The 15620-nt window shown below is 38.4% G+C and overlaps 1 pseudogene; it reads right to left on the minus strand.

Moving 5' to 3' along the window:
- Positions 1-3680: 3680 nt before the first annotated feature.
- On the minus strand, positions 3681-5967 carry LOC111521922 (annotated as a pseudogene).
- Positions 5968-15620: the final 9653 nt, after the last annotated feature.

The following is a 15620-nucleotide window of genomic DNA, read 5'->3' on the forward strand; positions in this document are numbered from 1 at the left end:
AACTTGAAGATTCAACTTGCCTTGCCTCTGGAGTGGTCCTTAGGTAGTCGAGCACGCATCCTACTTGGCAGAAATTCCATATGGATTAATGTGAGTTGTGAGTGGGGTACAATGAATTTCTCAGTAAAGGAATAAAATAACATGCCAGGGTTTGTCCCTCATTTAAGATACTCTTTCTGGCTAATTTTCTCTTTCTTGCAATTGGATTACAGCCAGATCCACTTTTATTTTTCAAAACCCAGAGACATCACGACTTGACAGGATGGTCTTCCTTGTTAGTCATCAGAGGCCTCAATTAACTGCCACAATCAAAAGGAAAGTTGGCAGTCTTTAATTAAAGCCAAAACTTCACTTAAACATTTTCTCTTGCAGAGATACAGGTGTAACAAGAAAGGGTATTCCAGTTATAGTTTCAGAATCCACTGCTTATAAAGTATTATTTCCTTGTGTATAGCGACTCATTCGCTTAGGGTTCTACCATAGCAGCTGCTTCACATTTTGAAATGGAAGCAAAAGGAATTTCTAAAACAAGCAGATGTGGTGTGATAGGACTACCGGGTGGGGTCTGAGGTCCTAAATGTTGTTCTTGACTATATTGTGGATCTGACGGTTTTGTAGGAACATCCTGGCTCCCACGTTTAGCATCTGTTTCCAGATTAAATTGGGTTAGAGTAAGTGTCTAGGGCAGTCCCTGTAAGGCAAAATATTTTTAAAAAATTTTTAAATGTAGTTTGAGAAGTGTAGAAGGAAGGACAGTCCCATACCATATGTTTTGGTGGTCATAGGCAAGGTCTTCTCGGCAGCTTCTGAAGTTCTGGGTGGCCTGAGTCTGTGGTCTGTGTGTCTGTGTGAATGGACTTAATTTTCCATCCCCTGGGTTGGCTCTGACTCAACCCAATCAGGAGAATACTTTGGTAATCCATCTAAAGGGAGAAAAACACAGCTTCTCTGACCCTAAACTTTCCAACTCAGACAGGGGAATGATGAGCCTTGAATCCAGATGTGTTGCCCACAGTGTTAGCCAGATGTTAAGAACCAGCTGTCTCATAGACTCACTTGTCTCCTTTAATTTTTGTCCAAATGTGTGCCAACACCAGGATCCAGAAGAAAGTTTTATTGCAATCTCCCTTCTTCTCATAACTTCTCTGTAAATGCTGGCAGCACTAAAAAGGTGATAGGAATGGGAGTAGGAGTGGCAAGTCATAGCACTAAGACACTTAAAACCCGAGACAGAAGGATGCTGATCACCTCTGATCTACCACATGACACCTTACAGGAGTGAAAAAAAACGGGGAAGTCTGACTCCACTGAGCTTTATCACAGTCAGCAGCTGTTTGGGACATGTAATCTCAATCTCAAGGTTTCTGAAACAGAATCATCTAGAAGTGCTTGCTAAAAAAACATATTCTAGATTCCTGCCTTTCGTATATGGAATTTGGGGCCAGGAAATATGAATTTGTTAAAAGTTCCTGATATGATTCTTAAGTACTCCAAAGTTTGAGGACTTCTGCATATTTGAGAGTATAGGCACTGTGCTCCAGCTACCGTGAAGATCCACTTAACTGCTTAACCACAATAAAGTCATGTTTATTTAAGTCATAAAATACCCCCCAAGTTACTATCCCAGTGGGCTCTCTATTGTACCACATTTTACCCCAAATTCCAGTTGCTAACTCTCATTCACATTATTCCTGATGCCTGCCTAGCCTTCTTACCTGGTTTCCTGTCTCTTCTTAGTTTCAGGAACATAAAACTCTTAAAATGCCAGAGCTCGAAGGGATCAACTCTCCCAACAAATAGATACTGAGAATCTAGCATTGTTTTAAGGAGCTCCAATCTGAGGAGCCAGAGCCATATCAGTCCAGAGGCAACACCATTTAAAGCAAGCACCAGATACATTGCCCTCTTTTTGCCATTTTTCTGTTTGTGACTAGTTCTCTATGAGAATAGGTTCTGTGTATTATCATCATTATAATCCCATGCATTTAGCACATGCCTGCACATTGCAAGCTTATGACAAAAATCTGTTTAATATAGGAAAGAAGGAAGGAAATAATTTTCTTAAACAGAATTCATGTGGACCTGAGCTACCACTAATAGCCTTTATGCAGGCGAGACTGTTGGTGTTCATCAGTAACTGGCGCCATCAATAAACTGCATTAATTTTCTGTGGGCACCAAACCACACTTTCAAGTCTCTTTTGCGGTAGATGTGGTTGGTCACGCAACTGAGTTCGAACCAAAGAAAAGTGAGTAGAATTGAAAGGTACCACTTCATGTCTTGGGCCATGAAGACCTCCTAAACTGGATGCTTGTTCTATTTCCCCATCCGCCAACTAAATGGAGTTGACCAAGGCCCTAGAGGAAAGTGGATCGACAAGACTACAGAGCCTTCAGTCTCTGACTATGTGGAACTAAAGCCCCCTGGCCTTCACTGGATTATATGTGGGCCAGAAAGAAGCTTCTATGTTCTGCATTCATGACAATTTTGCATTGTTTGTTACATCATCTAGCCTATTCAACTAGTTATGCTTGGAAAGAGTCATGTTCTCATAGTTTTTGCCATTTGCTATGATGTTGCATTAGCCGGATATCATTGAAATCATGTTTCTCTCAGTCTTAAGTTTCCTGGTTCCAGAGAGTCTGCACTTACCAGATCTATGGTCACCAGCCAAAGAGTCAATATCTCTGTGTCTTCCAAAGTGGTGAATAATACAAGAAAGGATCTACACTGAAGAGAAGAAGGTAATATGTTCAGCCAATTTTCATCATCACCAAAGTGACCCAATCATGAGGGCCAACTTCACAGGCCATATGCTTAGTTTATGGTTCTGCTGTTGCCATCTTGAAATACTTAGTACTTTCTTACCACTTCATTTTGCACTGGGCTCCACAAACAATGCAGCCAGTCCTGCCCACCATAATTAAAGGAATCAAAGAGTTGCCCATTGGCTTGTCTTTGTCTTCTACCCCCTGGGCAACAGGCTACAAGACTTTTTGAACTATGGGAGTATGAGTTCAAAGACTACACCTGATCAGTAGTTGCCCATGTCACACCTTCATCTCACATCTCACATGGATGTTTTCCTAAACTCTGATCTTCCTTACTCTTTGGAAGATACCTTGATGGTGAGGCTGGCAACATATTCCAGTGTAATTCCCCAGCAAGAAAATGGAAGCCTTCTTTTATAGAAACTAGCAAGAAGCCACGCAACCATTTTGAGAGCTTTCTGGCTCTGGCTTTGCTTTGATGCAACATCCTCCACCCTCATCTTAATGTTTGAATCATCTTCTGTTGTTGTGATGCTCCTGGTTTCAGATTCCTGGTCTAGAGACTATCCGAATTTTTCTTTACCGATTTGCAACCTTGATTACCTGCAACTTCAGATGTTTTAGATTCTCCTCTCAGTGCCATTGTGCTTGTCCATCTTTACATGGCTCCTCATGGACATCCCACTGATCCTTCTAACTTGCTTTCCATTCAGGTCCTGGAATTTGCCTTGCAGTTCTAGTTTGCCTGTTAGTTCTTGGCTAGGTTCTTCATGGTGTGGTGGTGTCGTCGTTTACACAAGTCAGACTTCAAATTTTGCCATCATTATCAGAGGTATTCTTTTTTTATGTATTTATATATTTTTGTTTATTAAGAGTTCAGCTATTTATTGAACATGTTATAAAACAAGTTTAGTCAAAAAGACCAAAGCCCGTGTCCTCCTCAGACTCCTCAGATTATTCTTTCTTTGCTTCCACTTCCCTCTCCTCAGCTGAGACAGCAGTGGTGGAAGGGGCAGGACCTCCTTCCTGTGCAGTGCGGGCTGCTGGAGCAATCTAGCAGCCCCTGCATTGCAAAGGAGGCTGCCCATACTGGCCAGGGCTTTTGCAAAGAAGCCAGGCCAAAAGGACTCAACAGTTACAGCAGCTGCTTTAATGAGGGTATTGAATTTATCCTCCGTGATGGTCACCTCATTGTCTTGCAGAATGAGGACCCAGTAGATGCAGACAATCTTGGGTGAAAGTGTGACCGGAGCTGCTGGTCCACAGTACTACTTGCAAGAAGAAGTAGCACAGTAGCAGGCAACTCAAGACTCATATTCACCACATTGCGGTTGGAGTGCCTCACTCCAATGTGGCCTTAGCTTTTTCAGAAGGACCAAGTACCTTGGCAGCAGCTGAGGGAAGGGACTCTTCCCGTTTTAATGAGGTCCTAATCAATGTTTAACAACTAGTTGTTTAGGGGAAAGGGGAAGAAAAAGCCCCATTTGGCTACCTTATTTTTTTCACCAAAATTGCTTATTGATATTTCTGTCTCCAGTCTTTCCCCTTTCTAATCTTGTCTCTGTATCACTTTCTAAAATGCGACGTCATCATGTTATAACCTAGGTTAAAATCCTTTAATAATATCTCACTACTTGGAGGAAAAAGTCACACATGGTCTTCTGTGACCTTGGTTCAATTTACTTCTTCAGCTTCATCTGTCAGCCTTCTATCTCTTATTCTGTGCTCTAGCTAAGCTTGAAATTCCCCCACAATGTAGTAGGGTTTTTGTTTTTTGCTTTTTGTTTTTGCCTCTGAACCTTTGCATATGGTATTCCTCTGCCCAGAATGTTCTCTTCCTGCCTTTTTTTTTTTTTTGACATTGCTTATTCCTATTCATTGTCAGAAGGTCGTTTAGATACTACCTCCCCCTAGAACTGTTTCCAATATCCTCTAGGATGGTTTTATTTGTTTATCCTCTATTCTCATAGTACCTTGCTATCTATACTAATAAAGACACTTGTATCTATCAGGGTCTCAGCAGGAAACAGACAGCACACTCCAACTGGACAATTTGAGGAGAGTTTAATAAAACAAAGGAATTGTTGGGATTTAGGGGAACCAACAATAGATAGTTCAGTACCACCCTCGTACTAGTAGCATCAGAAAGTATTTCCACCCTAAGCTTAATGAAGAAAAGAGAAGTAGTTAATACAAGCCAAAAAGAATGCCTGAGCCTTATGAAGGCTGTGGCCCTTTGTAGAAAGAGCCACAGCAACTCCGCAATGAGGGAACCTGGGAAATACATACTCAGCCTCACATTCCTCATGTCCTCCAGTCTACTGCCAATGACTTCAACGAACTGAATCCAACCAGAAGCGAAAGGATAAATGGAGACTGATGTAATTCATAATATATGTAATCTGTAAAGGTCAGTCTCCTAGCTCCTACATCATAGAATAGGATTGAGAAAAGTAGAGTGTGAATCTAGAAAGACAAACACAAGGTAACCAGCACAAACTGATTCCCATTTATCGAATACCTATTTTATTTGACAAATGGTATTCCTGGTTCATAGAAGTGCCCTATATTATATGTAAAGTTGTGTCCATTTTAAGAGTGAGAAAACTGAGGTTTGGCTAGCGAGGCTACCTAAGAGGTGGCATAGTACAGATTCAAATCCATTTCTATCTGGATCTGAAGGCTGAGCTCTTGCCACTTTCCATACCGCTATTACTGGTGTGGTGTTTTTCCTTATCCCCTAGTCTATAGTCTACTTGAGTACAAGGTTAACATTTCATTTATCTTTATATCACTTGTGCCTTGTGCAGTGGCTAGCCCATAGTAGATAGAGTAGGTGATATCTGTGGAATTGATTAACAAAAATAACTGAAGGAATCGGTATTTTAATTTATATAAGTGGGGATTGGGTAATTGGAGTCTGCCAGGGGATGTTAATGGGTTATATCTGGCGCTAAAGCACTTCTTTGTAACTGTCCTTTATAAATAATTGCCCTCCTCTTCATATTAAAGAGAGAATAAAAGTTTATCTGGTCTCTTAACCATAATGGAGTGTAACAAAAGCTGACAATAAGTGGGTTTTCTGTATGCTGATCATCTTCCATTTTCCCCCTGACTTGGCTAAGAGCTGAGGGTAACAAACAATGGAGCTTGTTTTCCCCAGTTCTTCCTCTATGACTTTTCTTCGAGTTGCCATGTCTCTTTCTAATGGTTCATTTCTCTTTCCCTTTCACTTAACTTGGCTTTTATATGTCTGTCCATCACTGGCTCTCTAAATATCAGCTAGGCTAGCCTGACTCTTTTATAACTTTCAAAGGAAGCTGCCTGCTCTGAATGTATGATGCTAAAGAATGGGTTTTGGTAAGTCCTTAAGAATGGTTGTTTATGTTATTTCAAAGGTTGCCAAGTAATAAATAGTTGTTTGAAAGTGAAGGGTAAATTGATATTTCACCACCCTGTTCTCTGCCGCTCTTGTGATGGCTCAAATCATAAAACATCATGTTTTGACCTTCATAGGAAGATTTCACCAACTTGGGGTTACTGAGTGGGCAGAGACATTCACTTTCCTACTCAGTATCCTGGACACTACTCAATCCTAGCCCAGTTGGAACTCCACTGTTTGAACCTTTGAAACTCTGAAACTGATTGAAGCTTCTGAGCCAACAAAAGAGGCAAAGGGCCTTTGTACTTCAGCAAGGAAATGTTCCAGTTCTTTTGCAGTTTCCTAATAAAGGCTGGCCCAGGAGCCCTGGCGTCCCTGGAACACAGAGGCAGTTGTAGGGAATAAAGGCAACTTGACTCTTTGGGGTCATTTCTCTCTTCCCAGGGACTTTTATGGATAATCTTTCAGTCATTGAGAGGTTTGGTACTCATTCAGATCTCATAGCTTTGGATTTGGATGAGAATTTTTTTAAAAAGAGCTATCTAGTATATTGCTGAATTGCCTCAGATATTCCAGTGTATAAACTCTGATGCTTACCTTGTCTCATTTTCCACATTCTCATCCAGCTTCACCCATTTAGGTCACCTGACTAGCCTTGTAGTGATTTCAGTTTGCTATCCCAAATTTAGTTTGTAATTTGTAGTGCTATGAAGATAATTATTTACTAGTGTTGTTATTGTTGGATCAAGTTATTAACTCTAATGCCATGTAATGCCTTTAGTAAGCTGAGTGAAGAGATAAGAATCTTCTCTCCTGACACAATTTTAGAAAATGTGATATTTTTAAAAACCAGAGACCCAAATTCAAAATTTCATTTTAATATATTGTGTTATATATCTGTGCATGGAAACTGAGGTAAATAAATAGCAGACCTGAAAGAAGCTTGAGAATTTCATCCCCCAATCCTCAATTTTATAAATTAGCTATTTGATAGGCAGAGTAATTATTGGACATAATTTGCTGTGTAAGATGATAGCTATGTCCTACTGGTCATCCACCATAAATCTTCAAATTTGCAGAACCAATGAGGTTAATTATGGCATAGCATCTGAGTCTACAATGAAAGAATACAATGTGAAAGATGGTTCTGATACCGTTTTGAGGCATCTGGCCTTAATCAGACTCCAATTTTAGAACCAATCCTACCTAAAGTTTTCTATAATTTATTACATCAGTAGATTCAAAGAGTTATTTTTATACAGAGAAAATTGGACTCAAGTAAAAGTTATTTTCATCACTCCATCTAATTACAAAGCTGAGCACAGAACTATGACTATTCAAACATGTTGCAGATATAATAAAGAGAGTGAATAGCAATGAAAGCTGATCTTGAATAGCTGCCAGGATAAGCAAAGATGGGGGAAATGACTCTCATGATTGGAGGGGAAATTAAGGAAACAATAATTTCTTTCCAAAATGTTCACATACCATTTATTAGGTATTTTAAGGGTTTTGGGGTAGCTATGATTTTTATTATTCCTTAGTTGCATGTAGCTTATTCCAGCAATGAAATGTGATTTTTTTGTAACTGACTTCAAGGAATATGGTCTACCACTAAGAAAAAGGAAAGAGAAGACTTATGACTGGGCCAGGGAATGTGAATTCAGACAAACATACATAGAGTCTAGATTTAAGCTATAGTTTATATCTTTTTGGGTAATTCTTTCTTTCCTTTGGGTTAGCACAAAACTACATCAGCACTGAGGAGGAAATCATTAGCTTTGAGGAGAGAAAATTTAGGCAAAAACAACACCCTGAAAATTTAGCCTGACTTGGGAGAGCTCATGAGTCAGTCAACTATTTTGAGTTCTTAAAAAAAGAAAAGAACTTTCTTTGGTCCAGATGAAAACTTTAACTTCTTCTCAACCTTTAATTACTCCTGGGAAGACTAAAGAAATTTTAGCTTATCTAGTTTCCTCCTAATACATTTCTGCTGAGAGACAGTCTGCATACAAGTCAGAGAAACCTGAAATTAAATCTAAACCATGTAGCTTATGGCCATGTGATACTGAGTAAATCACAATCTGTCTAGAACCTGAGTTTCTCATCCATAAAACAGGGTAAATAATGGCGATTTTTAGCGTTGGTGTGAGGGGTAAAGGAAAAGACATAAACCTCAACAAATAGTAGTTCTTAATTTCTGGTGAACACATTATTGCGTAAGTCTCAATACTATTAGTATATTTCCATTTTCTCTGGAAGTGAATGAAAGGAAGCTATTTTTTGATTCACTTAATTATTTTACTGCACAGAAATCAAACAACTTATAAAAAAAGGTATCTCTACCTAAAATGGTAGTTTACACTAGTCCAAGGTGTCTTACTGCTCAGAAAATGGAACAGATAGGAAAGAGGTTGTAGTAAATAATTTTCATGCTCCCATGAGCTGGAGCCTTATTGTGCTTGCAATCTGGCAAATTCCCAGGATTTCAGACACAGGCTTATACAAATATAGCATTATGAAAACATAAATATCTGAGTGGGGGGTGCAATGCATAACTCCATCAGCATGTGCACTTTTATTTTGCTTTAGGTTCTCATTATTGAGCACCTACTATGTGTTCATCACTACTTTAGGTGCTTTATACGTGCCATTTTATTTAACCCTTGGCATTACTCTATGAAGCAGATAATATCCTCATTGTGCAGTTGAGGAAACTAACACTCAGAGATATTTACTTGGATTTATGAGCAATGTCTGCATTATAAACTAGAGGTGGGAAGACTAGTTAGGATGCTTTGCAGTCATCCACTTGAGAGAAATTGTCGGTCTGTGACAATAGAAAGTGAATCTCTTGGAAAGATTCTATAATGTTATTGCTTTTGCCCAAAATTACACATTACAGAAATCAATTAATTAAGTTAAACAGCAACTATATGTACAAACATGTTTCTATGACTCTTCTATATTATATAATTTGTCTTTAATAAATGTGATTTATAAGTAAATTAAGTGCACTTGAGTTTAGAGATGATGCCCAAAGTCTCATCTAGTCTGTATTTTTAAAGACATTTACAAAGGGAGATGGAGAAACTTTCCTGGTGAAATGTTCAGCAATCCTGGCCGCCAGAACCTCCTTTGGATAACTGACAATAAACGAAGTTGTTTCTTATTGAACATTAAGTCAGCCTTGAATGGTTCACTATTATCTCAATAATTTACTCTTATTAAGAAGCTACCAAATGAAAATGCCAATATAATTTTGCTTTATCCATTAATAGCTGTTTTTTATAACACCTTTCCTTTCTCAATGAATTGCACCTACATATAGCTGTAATATAAAGGAATATCTTTAAAATATATTTTTATGAACTCCATTTTGAATAATGCAAGAATCATCTTTAGCCAGAGTGAGCAGTTACATGTTTGGTGACTAAAAACATTTCTTCCTCTAAAGAAGGTGAAGCTGAAAACCTGAATTATATTATCTGAAAGTCCTTCAGAATAAAAATACTAATTATATTAGCACGGGGTTTCTGAACCTCAGCACTATTTGGACCAGATAATTCTTTGCTGTGGGAGGCTGTCCTATGCAAAGTAGATGTTAAGCATCATCTTTGGCGTTTACCTACTATACTCTTAAATTGACAACTGTCGCATCCCAAATTATGGCAATCAAAATGATCTCTAAACATTGCCAAATGCTTGCTGAGGAGGCAAAATTGTCTCCAACTGAGAACTATAGTCCTGGAGGTAAATATGAGTTACTCCACTTTCAGTCATAGATCAAATGATTTTGTTTTTCCACATAGGCAATAAGAATAAGTTATCAATAGAGTGGTTTAGCATTTTATTATTAGAAATAAATTTATCCTTTTTAAAAATAGTAATATATATCCATTGCAGAGAAAAATATAAAATAGAGTTAAAACTATCAGAAAAGAATATATAATCACCCCTATTGCCATGTTCCACAGATAACCGGCATGATTATTTATGTATTTTTATCATACTCTTAAAAATGAGAATATATTGTATGTATTAATCAGTAACGTGGTTATTTACAAATTAATAATATATGACTAGTAATTATCCACTTATAGAATGATTTTAAATAGAATGACATTCCATTCTACGGCTTTACCATTGGTAAGTCACCCATTAATTTAATATAGTTAAACTCTATGTGTTAAGCCATGTGCTAGGTGCTATGTATAAAACGGCGAAGAAGACAGAGGGGCAAGAAACTATCCTCATGAAGGTGGAGAGACTAACAACGCACATAAACAATGTAAGAGAGAGAGGAAATAGCCTAACACCCTCTAGGAAGACAGGTCTTCATGACCAGGAGAGGTGAATCAAGACAGATGAGAGCACAAAAGTCTTCATTTTAGTGAAGTAACTAGTGCTGAAGACAAGCCATTGTCCTATGGATCCGTGTTTCCCTCTATGCACTTACCACTGTGCTGCTTAATAAGTGATAGAATAATTAAAATTTTTACATGAACTTGAATATCCCAGTCATTCCTACCCTGTGATATAGTTTCCACTCTGTGTCCCCACCCAGTTCTCACCTTGAATTGTAGTCTCTATAATCCCCACATGTCAAAGGGATTACCAGATAGAGGTAATTGAATCCTGGGGCAGTTTCCCCCATGCTCTTCTCATGATAGTGAATGAATCTCATGAGATCTGATGGTTTTATAAGTGTCTGGCTTTTTCCCTGCTTGCACTCATTCCCTCTCCTGCCGTCCTGTGAAGAGATGCCTTCCGCCATGATCGTTAAGTTTCCTGAGGCCTCTCCAGCCATATGGAACTGTGAGTCAATTAACAGCTCTTTCCTTTGTAAATTACCCAGTCTTTAGAGCAGCTTGAGAACGGACGAATACACCCTGCTTTGGTCACCTTTCTGCTGTTTTTCCTCTCCCCTCCACGCCCTTGAATGTGCAGACAAATGTTTGATGTATTACAGCTGTGTTCTCTCAACAGGTCTGGATATATACAGAGTGAGCCTCTGCCCCTGTTGGAAACAATGATTTAAAAAAAAAAAAAATCGTTGAACTCACATTGAGAGCTTGTACTCTAGACTACCAGTCTTTTTGTTTTATTCATAGTGTTTCCTCCAGTGTGACAACAACCGTATCACCTAATAATTAGGGTTAATTAACTTATTTTCTTGCCAACTGGTCCCTCAGTAGAAGGAGCCTCGGAAGAAGGAGGTCAATGGGACTCTTGCCTGTCCCTCTTGCCTACTTGTCTGCAGTACTCAGAGTTGTGGGAATGGTAAGCAAAATTCCCCTGAGTAGATCACTAGGAGTGATGGGAAGCAGGGTTATTCCTTTCTCGTTCCTTGGTTCCTTGGCCCATGGATTTTACTAATTGTGGACACAGCACTGTATAATTGTCTTTGATTTAGAGTGTATACTAGATTCTCAGGGACACCATCTCATCTTCACTGGGGACCATTTATAAGCTGGCATTTTAACAAACAGTTCCACTACTCTTTCAGTTCTGCAGCTCCTGCATGGTATAGTATGAGACATGACCAGTAGATCTCATTGTCATATACCCATCGCTGTACCTCCTTTGCTTTAAAATGGGCCCTTTGGTCTGTGCAGTGTTATGTGATCAGTGGATCAAACATTCTGTAAGCCTGCAGAGAGTGATGCTGGATGAGAGCCTATAGGCAAAGAAAGACAGACTTGTGCCAAGAATAAAAGTTGATTCTCTTCAATGTGAAGTCATCATTTTCATTCAACATTGTACTAGCCAGTGCAATATGTCAAAAAAAGAAAGAAAGAAGAAAGCCATTTGGATTGGAATGGAAGAAATAAACTGTGTGCAGATGAAATGTTTATGCAGAAGGTTCAAAAGAATCTACAAAAACCTGTCAGAACCAATAAGTGACTTTAGAAAGGCCATAGAATGTGTAATATAAACTTATACCTTATGTCATTTATATAACAATGGGAACAAAATACATTTACAAATTAAGTAGAAAAAATAAAATTGACAAACAGCATCACTTTGGTGCATTTCTTTTTCCTTGCTTTAACATGAATGTGAGACCCCCATAATATCCTACATTGTTTGAGATAAGCATGCCTATTATTATCTTGTTCCATGTGATAATTCAAATTCTTCTTCCACTATTTTTTATTTCAACTATTCATACAGCCTTCTGACATAAATTTGCATTTAGTTGGCTTCAATGTTCACTTATTTTTAATCTTAATTAGTAAGCACAAATAAAAGTGACATAACTTGGACTTCACACAATCATAATCACAAGTACAAACACGTAAACTTTGGCACTGAAATCTTGTGGTGGTACTCAGATGTACTTTACCACCAAAATAATCAATAATATGTTTATATTAATTCATTTTGAAAGATTTTCAGAAAAATGTAAAAAATTCACAGACTCTGCATAAAAATATATCTGTGGAGAGGGGCACATAGATTCCAGTTTTGAGAAACACTAGTAAATACCACTAATTTGAAAATAAACCTATATGATCTGATAATATTTCTTGTTTTGTGTTCTATTCATTAGCATTAGAAACTCTTTTATGGTTACTGAGAGTTTGTTTCTTATTTCCTGACGGATAGTAGGCACTTATCCAATACTTAGTGATATGGTCTTGGCTCTGTATCCCCATCCAAATCTCATCTTGTAGTTCCCATAATTCCCAGGTGTTGTGGGAGGGACCCAGTGGGAGATAACTGAATCATGGAGGCAGGTCTTTCCCGTGCTGTTCTCATGATAGTGAATTAGTCTCACAAGATCTGATGGTTTTAAAAACAAGAGCTTCTCTGCACAAGCTCTTTTTGCCTGCTGTCATCCACATAAGATGTGCCTTGCTCCTCCTTGCCTTCCGCCATGATTGTGAGGCCTCCCCAGCCATATGGAACTATAAGTCCACATGGCTGGACTTCTTTCGTAAATTGCCCAGTCTCAGGTATGGTCTTTATCAGCAGCATGAAAATGGACTAATACACTTATGCCTCAAACGATGCCCAAACTCCTCTTCAGTCGATAGAATGCCTTTGACCTACATAAAATGTTAAGCTTCAAGATTCGTCTTTTGATTGTAAAAATGGGGACATTTTATATATGCTGTATAATCAAAAATAGATGTTCAAATTATTACCTGAATGCTAAGCATTAAATGGTTTTATATACAGCATGAGAATATGAATTTTATCTCATTTGATCCTACCACAGCTCCATGCAGAAGGTTTTGTTGTTAACCTCACTTTTAGTGCTTAGAAAAGTATGAAAGCACTGAGATTTGGAGAGGGTAGGCAACTTGTCTAACATCACCCAGCTACTAAGCAGCAGAGTTGAGGTTTGAAGTCAGCCAGATTGGCTCTGAGCCGGAACCCTACACTCCCATGTCTGAACTCAGAGAATCCTGGAAGCATCTTGGATATATTTGCCTCCTAAGTTCTACAATTTGCCCTCCAGCTGATTAAGTTTCTCAGAATGCCTATTACATAAACATAAGTGAGGAAACCTCATTTTTGGTCATGAAGGTCCATAAGGAAATTAGCTCTCAATGGTTGTTTAATAGGTTTATTTGTACTCTGGAGTTTTGTGCTTCCATTTCTTTTTAATGATTTGATGTGGGCAGCTGTGGTGTGCTATCAATGTGCTAGGAGCACTAATGTACTTATGTGAGGAGACTGACATTTTATGATAAAGAAAGAGATGATTCTGATTCCCTTTGATAATCAAAACTTACCACTTCCCTTTAAAATACACAAGCAGAGGAACTGCTTCTCCTTCATTTTCTACATTAACCCAGATGGAGCCAGAAGAGATTCACGAGCCATCTGGATTTAATTAGGCAGTATACTATGTGAATATGCTGGTGGCAGCATTGCTGTGGGGAATTAGCTTTAATGGAGAGAACCTTAGATTTGGAGTCAGTAATTCTGGTTTCTCGCTGGCCTCTGTCACTAACTAACCTCTCACTTAATGTTTTTATTTTATCAAAAGAATGTCTTCTCTGCTCCCTCACTGGGTTTACTTTGGAGATCAGATAATGAATCATTTGGAAATGATTCAAAAAGCACACACCACTGCAGAATGCAAAAGATTCATTTACTATTACTACAGTACTGCAGAATTTAAACCATGCTTTGTTTGTTTTTAACCACTTTTACAATTATAGGATAATTAACCCTCTTTCTCATTTGTGACAACTGATTGAACCAAAGATGAGGAGCATGGCATTTTGGAGCTCTAATTTTGAGGTCCAGTCTCTGTATCTCTTTGCTCAGCCATTAGCTCTCTGTCATGCAATTAAAGTTTGCTTTTATTTTCAAACCTCCTCTCCTCTTACTTCCCTCGGGTTTCAAAAGTTGAAATATTCAGGCATGATTCTTCAGGCTTTGCAGGAAGTTAAAGAAATATTATTGATTCCACATTGGGCTGTGGATTGCAAAACCATTCAAATGAGAGAAAAATAATTTATAGAGCTTGTAATTAGCCAGCTGTGGCTGAGGGGAACCAGATTCTATTAGAGGAAACATCAGCTGGATTAAACAATAGCTGTGTGCAATTCCCATTCTGGCCCCAGCTTGTAAGTATAGTGACTCTGCACAGATTTTACTCATTGAAAGATATTTGTGGCCATCCTCATTTTATGGCCAAATATTTGGAAATTTGGGACATGAAGCATGTTCCTGAGAAAAATATCAGCTGTTTATTAGGCAGCTCATAGTCAGAAGAGCAAAACTATGCTATATATTCACTTATATCAGACTCTCAGAACCAGTTTTGCTCCTTTGGAAAGTCAGAAAGATAGACAAAAAACAAAACAAACAAAAGACAACAATAGAAAAACCCAGCACATGGGCACTGAAAACCTAGAACCATCAAGAATTTTATTTTATTATATTTTATTTTATTTTAAGTTTCTTTTTGTCATTTTGCCAAACTCACTGCTCCAGGAGTCTTAGTCTGATTGAGGATCTGGAAAACAGATTTTCGTTCATTTTCTTCCCTAGCATCAAACTTTGTTTTCATAGTTTTTAAATTTCTTTGCAAGATATTTTAAAATGTCATTATACAGATAATGTAATCTCTCTGTAGAAAAATTTTATACCTATTAACAAACAAAAATGAAATAAAATGAAAACAATTAACGTGAACAACACCTGAGGTTAATCATCATCTTTGTTGAACTTACTTCATTAGCTCAGTGAAGAAGTAATCAGACTGGGCATGGTGCCTCACGCCTGCATTTTGGGAGGCTGAGGTGGGTGGGTCACCTGAGCTCAGGAGTGCGAGACCAGCCTGACCAACATGGCAAACTCTGTCTTTACTAAACCTATAAAAATTAGCCGGATGCAGTGGCAAGAGCCTATAATCCCAGCTACTTGCGTGGCTGAGACAGGAGAATAGCTTGAACCCGGGAAGCAGAGGTTACAGTGAGCCAAGATTGTGCCAATGCACT

The sequence above is a fragment of the Piliocolobus tephrosceles genome, chromosome 9 (assembly GCF_002776525.5).
Source record: "Piliocolobus tephrosceles isolate RC106 chromosome 9, ASM277652v3, whole genome shotgun sequence".
In the NCBI taxonomy this organism is placed as follows: domain Eukaryota; kingdom Metazoa; phylum Chordata; class Mammalia; order Primates; family Cercopithecidae; genus Piliocolobus; species Piliocolobus tephrosceles.